We start from the raw sequence: 8,424 nt of genomic DNA, 5'->3' as shown, positions 1-8,424 counted from the left end.
CATTGTTTGGGTTTCAAATTAGGGTTTGAAACCGAATTTGGGGTTTGAGATGTGTGTTTTTAAAAAAGGTTATTGTTTCAAAGCAACTGTTAGGGCTTTAGAGTAGGTTTAAAAAAGGGGGTTCAAATTAGTGCTTGAAACCAATGTTAGGGATCCAGATTAGGGTTAAAACAAAGGTTGGGGTTTGAAATTTTGGTTTCGAGACAGCAGTAGGTTCTCAAATAAGATATTGGGGTTTCGAATTATGGCTATAAAATAGATTTAGGGATTCAAAACAAGTTTGGTAGGTTTCAAATTATGGCGGTGAGGCAAAGTTCGTGTTTAGAGCAGGGTCACTCTTTCAAGTTAGGGTTCCAAATCAGGGTTCGGGTTTCAGGATTGGATTTCAAGTCTAGGTTACAAATCGATTTCACACCCGACTTGGAAACTCATGTTTGAGATTCCAATTTGATTTCTGAACTTGGGTTTGCATTTTTTTAACTTGCTAATCTTGTGGGTGGAAAGTAATCACGTCAAAACGATGAGCCGGTCATGCTTGGGATTCGATTGCCAAAATCTTCTGTTGCTCTGGTCTGTCTTTTCTTTATCCGTCTTGTAAAAACGATCTTTTTTTTCTCGCTGTCCATCCTCGTCTTCCTTCCGTGACCCTGAGCCCCGGGCTCGTCCTTGGCGTCCTGAGCGGCGTCAGCGGCGGCGCTGAGTTGTGGCCGCGCCGTTAAAAGTGCGCTGCGGCCGCAGTCAATGTTTATGTGCACCAATCAAAGGCAATGTGTTGATGTTATATGGTATTATGGACAAGGGGGCTGCGTAAAACACGCAGGGATGCGGTGGGAGGCGACGGCGGGGGGGCGCTTTATGGGCCATTGAGCTTTGGAGAAAAATGAAGTGTTCGGCTGGAAGAGCAAACACGCGGACGAGACAGTTTGACGTTTGGGGTGCAAACGCCAACGGACGGGGGATTTAGGGGAGGATTTATTTGTGGTCGGGGATTTATTTGTGACGAATTTCCGTCTTGGGAGTTTTCACAGCATGTAGCGGTCGTTCAAAGTCTTAAGTCCATCATCACATGCGGATATTGGCATGGATGCAACATCTGAAGTCTGTCGTTGGTACTTTTAGGGATTATTGATTTGACTCACTTGAAGATCAAACGGTGAAAATTCTGTGAAATGACAAGAGGCCTTAGTTTCATATGAGATATACTTTCACCCTTTCGTGCACCCTGTAACTTGATAACATGAGAAGCTGTCCACTGTAGTAACCGCTGTCCCCGAAAGGGTTAATGATGCCCAGTCAGCAAAATTGGTCTGGCCCAGCTCTGGGGCAGACACGGCACGTACACTCGGCCCACATACCTCAATGAATGACGGTCCTGCAGTGGCCCACGTCTGGCATCCATGATGTGGGCCACATTCGGCCCAGATCTGAGCCGGATTATAAAACCATATCTGGCCCTACTCCGGCCCGACGCTGGGCCAGAACAGGTTCCTGATATCAACCTGAATTCAACTTCAACTAAGCCACATCTTTCATGAGCCATATTTGACCCACATTTTAAAAAAAAAAGTCTCAAAAACGACTGTTATAAAAATATGTTTATTGTCATAATTTGTGACCCTCACATATAACTCCACATACACTGGAAAAATGCACTTTTCTTTATTTAACAGTGAACACAAAGTCCAAATTGGGATGCAGCTTACTCTTGAACGGTATTTTTCTATCCATCAAATTATTGCGCTCTCCATGTCCTCTGTTCTTCTCATGCTCTCCTTCCTGTCACCATCCCGATCAGAAGCCAGATGTAGCCATCTTTTGATTGTGACATCAATGTCCTGGTCTGAGGCCCAAGATGTTAGGCTGTTAGGGTTCACCGCGGCTGTAAGAACTGTAAGAAAACAAGAGTGGACAGTGTGTTAGGAAAACAAACATTTGTACATGTCAGGAACAATGAATGGTCAGTAAAAAAAAACCCTGAAATTTCTTATAATAATAATACATTTCATTTATAAGCATCTTTCAAGACACTCAAGGACACTTTACAACCAAAACTAAACTAGGTGTGACGCTGTGGGGCGGAATATTTGCCACCAAAAATTAAACGTGAAGAACTTTTAAATAGTTTATACTGAATTTGAATTACGTGAATTGAAGGTCAGTGGCTCGGATAATGGATGGTTTGTATATTTTACTCTAAATCATATTGAATAACCGAATCTAAATTGTACAATCTGAATTTGAAACGCTACTTTTTTTTCTTTGAAACTGTATTTGATCCTCACTGAAAATTAAATTCTGTACATTTTCATATTCAGTCTTACAAATACAAAACGACATTTTTTTCAACTTCAGATTTTGTTTTTGAATTGAGGTTTTTAATTAAATTTATGGTCAAGTATGAAGTATCCGGTTTATATTGCAGCAAACGAAATCAAAATTTATTTCATTGTATTTCAGTGCAGAAAGGGTTCTTTTTGGCAGCACCTCTGACTGTTCAATCACCTACATTTTCACAAGCGATGTGTCGGTCGCGAACGAGGCGGCTATTTGAAGTGAACAATGAGCCGTTTTTAGACGAAAAAAAACGACCATGTATAGTAAGGCGTTTTTAGCCCAAAAAAAACGACCATGTATAGTAAGGCGTTTTTAGCCGAAAAAAAACGACCAATTGTAGTAAGAAGTTTTAACAAAAAAAAAAAAAAAAAAACGACCACGTATAGTAAGGCGTTTTTAGCCGAAAAAACGACATAGTATAGTAAGGCGTTTTTCGTCCGAAAAAAACGACTTAGGCGTTTTCAGCTGAAAAAAATGACATTGTATAGTAAGGCGGTTTTAGCTGAAAAAACGACATAGTATAGTAAGGCATTTTTAGCCGAAAAAAAAACGACATCGTGTAGTAAGGCGTTTTTCAACGAAAAAAACGACATAGTATAGTAAGGCGTTTTTAGCCCGAAAAAACGACATAGTATAGTAAGGCGTTTTTAGCCGAAAAAAACGACATAGTATAGTATGGCGTTTTCAGCTGAAAAAAACCGACCTTGTATTGTAAGGCGTTTTTTGCCCGAAAAAAACGACATAGTATAGTAAGGCGTTTTTAGCTGAAAAAAATGACCATGTATAGTAAGGCGTTTTTAGCCCAAAAAACGACCACGTATAGTAAGGCGTTTTTAGCCCGAAAAAATGACATAGTATAGTAAGGCGTTTTTCACCTGAAAAAAACGACATAGTATAGTAAGGCGTTTTTAGCCCGAAAAAACGACATAGTATAGTAAGGCGTTTTTCGCCCGAAAAAAACTACATAGTATAGTAAGGGGTTTTTAGACCGAAAAAAACGACACAGTATAGTAAGGCGTTTTTAGCTGAAAAAAATGACCATGTATAGTAAGGCGTTTTTAGCCGAAAAAAACCACATCGTTATAGTAAGGCGTTTTTAGCCCAAAAAAACGACCACGTATAGTAAGGCGTTTTTAGCCCGAAAAAATGACATAGTATAGTAAGGCGTTTTTCACCTGAAAAAAACGACATAGTATAGTAAGGCGTTTTTCGCCCGAAAAAAACGACATAGTAAGGCGTTTTTTGCCCGAAAAAACAGCATAGTATAGTAAAGCGTTTTAAGCCCGAAAAAAAGGACAGTATAGTAAGGCGTTTTTAGCCCGAAAAAACGACAATGTATAGTGAGGCGTTTTTAGCCCGAAAGAAACGACATAGTATAGTAAGGCGTTTTTAGCCCGAAAAAAACGACATAGTATAGTAAGGCGTTTTATTCCGAAAAAAAACGACATAGTATAGTATGGCGTTGTTCGTCCGAAAAAAACGACATAGTATAGTATGGCGTTTTCAGCTGAAAAAAACGACCTTGTATATAGTAAGGCGTTTTTCGCCCGAAAAAAAACGACATAGTATAGTAAGGTGTTTTTCCCCGAAAAAAACGACCCTGTATATAGTAAGGCGTTTTTCGCCCGAAAAAAAACGACATCGTTATAGTAAGGTGTTTTTAGCCCGAAAAAACGACATAGTATAGTAAGGCGTTTTTAGTCCGAAAAAAAGACATAGTATAGTATGGCGTTTTCAGCTGAAAAAAACGACCTTGTATAGTAAGGCGTTTTTCGCCCGAAAAAAACGACATAGTATAGTAAGGCGTTTTTCGTCCGAAAAAAACGACATAGTATAGTAAGGTGTTTTTGGCCCGAAAAAAACGACATAGTATATTAAGGCGTTTTCTGCCCGAAAAAAACGACATAGTATAGTAAGGCGTTTTTCGCCCGAAAAAAACAACATAGTATAGTAAGGCGTTTTTAGCTGAAAAAAAACGACCATGTATAGTAAGGCATTTTTAGCCCAAAAAAAAACGACCATGTATAGTAAGGCGTTTTAAGCCGAAAAAAACGACCATGTATAGTAAGGCGTTTTTAGCCCAAAAAAACGACCATGTATAGTAAGGCGTTTTTAGCTGAAAAAAACGACCATGTATAGTAAGGCGTTTTTAGCCCGAAAGAAACGACATAGTATAGTAAGGCGTTTTTTGCCCGAAAAAAACGACAACGTATACTAAGGCATTTTTTGCCCGAAAAAAACGGCATAGTATAGTAATAATAATAATAATAATAATGCATTTTATTTAAAAGCGCCTTTCATGCCACCCAAGGACACTGTACAGACAATAAGAAAATACAATGTAAAAATTAGTAAACGAGATATTATATAAAAACAGGACATAAAATCATAAAATCATAAAAACATAGGAAATGGAAGAGCTATGTGTTGTAGGCAATCCTGAACAGGTGTGTTTTTAGTAAGGTGTTTTAAGCCCGAAAAAAAAGGTCATAGTATAGTAAGGCGTTTTTAGCCCGAAAAAAACGACATAGTATAGTAAGGCGTTTTTATTCCGAAAAAAAACGACATGGTATAGTATGGCGTTTTTCGTCCGAAAAAAAACGACATAGTATAGTATGGCGTTTTCAGCTGAAAAAAAACGACCTTGTATATAGTAAGGCGTTTTTCGCCCGAAAAAAACGACATAGTATAGTAAGGTGTTTTTCCCCCGAAAAAAACGACATACTATAGTAAGGCGTTTTTTGCCCGAAAAAAAACGACATAGTATAGTAAGGTGTTTTTCCCCCGAAAAAAACGACATACTATAGTAAGGCGTTTTTTGCCCGAAAAAAATGGCATAGTATAGTAAGGCGTTTTTTGCCCGAAAAAAACGACATACTATAGAAAGGCGTTTTTCGCCCGAAAACAACAACCATGTATAGTAAGGCATTTTTAGCCCGAAAAAACGACATAGTATAGTATGGCGTTTTCAGGTGAAAAAAACGACCTTGTATAGTAAGGCGTTTTCCCCCGAAAAAAACAACAGTATAGTAAGGTGTTTTTCGCCCGAAAAAAACGACATAGTATAGTAAGGCGTTTTTTGCCCGAAAAAAACGGCATAGTATAGTAAGGCGTTTTTAGCCCAAAAAAACGACATAGTATAGTAAGGCGTTTCTTGCCAGAAAAAAACAACCATCTATAGTAAGGCGTTTTTAGCACGAATAAACGACATAGTATAGTAAGGCGTTTTTCGCCCGAAAAAAACGACATAGTATAGTAAGGCGTTTTTAGTCCGAAAAAAAAGACATAGTATAGTATGGCGTTTTCAGGTGAAAAAAACGACCTTGTATAGTAAGGCGTTTTCCCCCGAAAAAAACGACAGTATAGTAAGGTGTTTTTCGCCCGAAAAAAACGACATAGTATAGTAAGGCGTTTTTTGCCCGAAAAAAACGGCATAGTATAGTAAGGCGTTTTTAGCCCAAAAAAACGACATAGTATATAGTAAGGCGTGTTTCGCCTGAAAAAAACGACATAGTATAGTAAGGCATTTTTTGCCCGAAAAAAACGGCATAGTATAGTAAGGTGTTTTAAGCCCGAAAAAAAGGTCATAGTATAGTAAGGCGTTTTTAGCCCGAAAAAACGACAATGTATATAGTAAGCCGTTTTTAGCCCGAAAGAAACGACATAGTATAGTAAGGCGTTTTTAGCCCGAAAAAAACGACATAGTATAGTAAGGCGTTTTTATTCCGAAAAAAACGACATGGTATAGTATGGCGTTTTTCGTCCGAAAAAAAACGACATAGTATAGTATGGCGTTTTCAGCTGGAAAAAAACGACCTTGTATATAGTAAGGCGTTTTTCGCCCGAAAAAAACGACATAGTATAGTAAGGTGTTTTTCGCCCGAAAAAAAACGACATACTATATATAGTAAGGCGTTTTTCGCCCGAAAAAAAACGACATAGTATAGTAAGGCGTTTTTTGCCCGAAAAAACGGCATAGTATAGTAAGGCGTTTTTCGCCCGAAAAAAACGACATAGTGTAGTATGGCGTTTTCAGCTGAAAAAAACGACCTTGTATAGTAAGGCGTTTTTCGCCCGAAAAAAAGACATAGTATAGGAAGGCGTTTTTAGCCCGACAAAAACGACAACGTATACTAAGGCGTTTTTTGCCCGAAAAAAACGGCATAGTATAGTAAGGCGTTTTTCGCCCGAAAAAAACAACATAGTATAGTAAGCCGTTTTTAGCCCGAAAAAAACGGCATAGAATCGTAAGGCGTTTTTAGCCCGCAAAAAACGACATAGTATAGTAAGGCGTTTTTAGCCCGAAAAAAACGACATAGTATATTAAGCCGTTTTTAGCCCGAAAAAACGACAATGTATAGTAAGGCGTTTTTAGCCCGAAAGAAACGACATAGTATAGTAAGGCGTTTTTTGCCCGAAAAAACGACATAGTATAGTAAGGCGTTTTTAGCCCGAAAAAACGACATAGTATAGTAAGGCGTTTTTAGCCCGAAAAAACGACGTAGTATAGTAAGGCGTTTTTTGCCCGAAAAAAACGGCATAGTATAGTAAGGCGTTTTTAGCCCGAAAAAACGACAATGTATAGTAAGGCGTTTTTAGCCCGAAAGAAACGACATAGTATAGTAAGGCGTTTTTAGCCCGAAAAAAACGACATAGTATATATAGTAAGGCGTTTTTATTTTGAAAAAAAACGATAGTACAGTATGGCGTTTTTCGTCCGAAAAAAACGACAGTATAGTATGGCGTTTTTAGCCCGAAAGAAACGACATAGTATAGTAAGGCGTTTTTCGCCCGAAAAAAACGACATAGTATAGTAAGGTGTTTTTCCCCCGAAAAAAAACGACATACTATAGTAAGGCGTTTTTTGCCCGAAAAAAAAGGCATAGTATAGTAAGGCGTTTTTCGCCGGAAAAAAACGACATAGAATAGTAAGGCGTTTTTCGCCCGAAAAAAACGACATAGTATAGTAAGGCGTTTTTAGCCCGAAAAAAACGACATACTGTAGTAAGGCGTTTTTCGCCCGAAAAAAACGACATAGTATAGTAAGGCGTTTTTAGCACGAATAAACGACATAGTATAGTAAGGCGTTTTTTGCCCGAAAAAAAAGGCATAGTATAGTAAGGCGTTTTTCGCCGGAAAAAAACGACATAGAATAGTAAGGCGTTTTTCGCCCGAAAAAAACGACATAGTATAGTAAGGCGTTTTTCGCCCGAAAAAAACGACATAGTATAGTAAGGCGTTTTTAGCCCGAAAAAACGACATCGTATAGTAAGGCGTTTTTTGCCCGAAAAAAACGACATAGTATAGTAAGGCGTTTTTAGTCCGAAAAAAACTACATAGTATATAGTATGGCGTTTTCAGCTGAAAAAAAAAACCTTGTATAGTAAGGCGTTTTTCGCCCGAAAAAAACGACATAGTATATATAGTAAGGCGTTTTTAGCCCGAAAAAAACGGCATAGTATAGTAAGGCGATTTTCCCCCGAAAAAAAACGACATCATGTAGTAAGGCGTTTTTAGCCTGAAAAAAACGACAGTATCCGGCTAAAAACGCCTTACTACATGTTAGGTTGATTATTTTTAGTTATCATACATTCGCTTATCATTAATTTTTTTATTAATGTTATATTGATATTGAGTGATTGATTGATTAATTATGCTTGCAAAGAAGAACGCTTATGCCTGCAATTAATAACTGACTATGCCTGCAATGAAGAACGCTTCTGCTTTTAATAAAGATATATTCCTTATTATGTACTCACATTTATCCATTACATACTCACATTTATAATCAAGAATGCTTGGTGCACTGTGTGGAAGTTTAGGGACGCAACCACCTTTCCGAGGACGTGGTTGGGAAGAGATAAGTGTTAAGACTAAACAGTGAGCAAGGTTGGACAGTGAATGGAGCCATCAACACCAGCTGCAACGTGATGTTTTTGTAACAATTGCACACATGTACGTAATTTACACTCACATACACACACATAGTCAAACAAGTTCAGTGTGTGCTCAACAGCCCCCACCCTTTAGGTTGGGCACGCCTATGTAGTAGATTTCGCAATAAATGAGGAGGTGAAGGGGGAGATCGTT

The 8,424-nt window shown here is 38.3% G+C and overlaps 1 long non-coding RNA gene across 2 annotated transcripts in view; it reads right to left on the bottom strand.

The window, feature by feature from the left end:
* Positions 1-1,610: 1,610 nt before the first annotated feature.
* LOC147199051 (uncharacterized) overlaps positions 1,611-8,424 on the bottom strand; it is a 123,087-nt gene continuing 116,273 nt past the window's right edge. For both annotated transcript variants that reach the window (XR_015102090.1, XR_015102091.1), the window contains one exon: positions 1,611-1,888. This is a non-coding gene — a long non-coding RNA (uncharacterized LOC147199051). The remainder of the gene's footprint in view (positions 1,889-8,424) is intronic.

This window comes from Hippocampus guttulatus, chromosome 10 (genome assembly GCF_054856545.1).
Source record: "Hippocampus guttulatus isolate MCC_2025c chromosome 10, RoL_Hgut_1.0, whole genome shotgun sequence".
Classification (NCBI taxonomy): domain Eukaryota; kingdom Metazoa; phylum Chordata; class Actinopteri; order Syngnathiformes; family Syngnathidae; genus Hippocampus; species Hippocampus guttulatus.
The sequence above is the reverse complement of the archived record's forward strand: the minus strand, read 5'-3'. Positions and strand labels throughout refer to the sequence as shown.